This window comes from Aplysia californica, unplaced genomic scaffold, assembly GCF_000002075.1.
Source record: "Aplysia californica isolate F4 #8 unplaced genomic scaffold, AplCal3.0 scaffold00005, whole genome shotgun sequence".
Taxonomy (NCBI): Eukaryota; Metazoa; Mollusca; class Gastropoda; order Aplysiida; family Aplysiidae; genus Aplysia; species Aplysia californica.
In genome coordinates, this window is record NW_004797275.1 from 1,804,294 (window position 1) to 1,806,330 (window position 2,037).

The following is a 2,037-nucleotide window of genomic DNA, read 5'->3' on the forward strand; positions in this document are numbered from 1 at the left end:
GGCAGCAAGACAGAAAGAAAGAGAGAGGGAAAGAAAAACAGAAAACCCCAACATTTATTATACATTTGTTATAGCAGACAGAAAGAGAGAGGGAGGGAGGGGGGGAGTGGGGGAGAGATTGAGTGAGAGAGACAGAGAGAGTGTGTGTATTTGTCTGAGAAAGAGAGAGAAAGACAGGGAAAGACAGAGAGAAAGACAGACAGAAAGAGAGAGACACATAAATAATCTATTTACGACAACATAATATAGACGGAGAATATGGTAATCCGTAGCTTTTGCAAAAAAGAGAAATTGCTATTCATAACAAGCTGATCCATTAACCATTTACAATACAAAAATATATGCTTGTAATATATAAATTGAGACTCACAAAAATTAACAAAAGCAAAATACCAAAAAGATAACAAAAGATCAAACAGCTTCCTGCAAACTACATTCCACCGCAGTAATCCTTCATTTTATTTCGGGGTTTTCTTTACATAAGGTTCTTTATGTCATCTAACTCATGCTGTTCGTGCACTGGGTGAAATGTTTATGCCTTCAAAGACAGCACCCCTCAGACATTCCATGCGTAACAATTAAAAAACAAAACACAATAGAAAAACGAGAGAAAAACATCCCCAAACAACAACAAAAATAAACCTCATATCGCGCATTTCCCTTGCGTCAGCCTTCCTTTCTCTCTCAGCTCTTGATTTCTAACAGCTCAAAAAACAATATTTTTTTCTCCGAAATCACAGAAGAGACATTTAAGAAAACAGGATAGACAGATAGGTAGATAGAGGGATTGAATGATGAAGAGATAGATAGATAGATAGATAGATAGATAGATAGATAGATAGATAGATAGATAGATGCAGCAGTTCATTCACGCCAGTATGGTTATAGCAAAGGTCTGAACTGTTCTGGATCAAAGTGAAATATTGGAGAATAATAAGTAACAACATGTTTCTCATTATGTTAATACAAAGTCTAAAGCGTAGCCATTGAAGTTCTACTCTACTGTTTTCTAAGTTTCCATTGTATATCTGATGTAAAATATTCTCTCTTTTCTACCCGTGTCATTTACAATGAACCCACAAGTAAAACCATTTAGTTGGAGACAACTTTGTCCTAGGAAATTATATCCATGAGAAAAGAAGGGTTGAATATTGAACCGAAACTAATAGAAAGAGAAGGAGGGGGGAGATGGGGAGAGATATTTAGAGAGACAGAGAGAGAGAGAGAGAGAGAGAGAGAGAGAGAGAGAGAGAAGGAGAAAGAGAAAGAGAAGGATGGGGGAGATGGAGTGAGAGATTGAGAGAGAAAAAGAGAGAGAGAGAGGGGGGGAGAGAGAGGGGGAGAACGGTAGAGAGAGAGAGAGAGAGAGAGAGAGAGAGAGAGAGAGATTGAGAGAAAGCTTAACGAAAGAAAAAGAGAGTGGGGGAGAGAACAGAGAGAGAGTGGGAGAAAGAGAGAGATTGGGAGAGAGACAGAGAGACAGAGAGAGAAAGAGAGAGAAAGAGAGACAGAGAGAGAGAGAGAGAGAGAGAGAGAGAGAGAGACAGAGAGACAGAGAGAGAAAGAGAGAGAAAGAGAGACAGAGAGAGAGAGAGAGAGAGAGAGAGAGAGAGAGAGAAGGGGGGAGGGAGGGTACAGACAACGTAGAAAATGAAAAAAGATGCTAGGACGGGAGGCAAAAATGGTAACACAATTTCTGAGATTATTTATATTTCTATGTAACGTTTACAAATGTTATTCTCCGTCTCTTTCTTTGCTGTGAATCTAGAAGGTCGTGTTACAGATTCTATAATATTTTTCAAAAGAGTCTATGATACATTCCTACATGTTGATCGAGAAATGCATATGATGTTATATGCTTTAATGTTCTCTTCATATTGCATCTGATGCACGATGCTTTTATTTTCAGCTCATGTTGAAATCCTCTTTTTTAAATTATATAACTTGAGTGTTTTGTATCTATTATTGCAAAACTGTGTTATGTTCCATCTGAAAGCCAAGAAGTATTCTCCCCTGAATAAAAAAGCATTGTCCCAT

The 2,037-nt window shown here is 37.9% G+C and overlaps 1 long non-coding RNA gene across 1 annotated transcript in view; it reads right to left on the reverse strand.

Annotated features, from left to right (window-relative positions):
* Positions 1 to 2,037, reverse strand: part of LOC106011319 — a 26,815-nt gene that overhangs the window by 22,803 nt on the left and 1,975 nt on the right. The gene's annotated exons all lie outside the window — the stretch shown is intronic.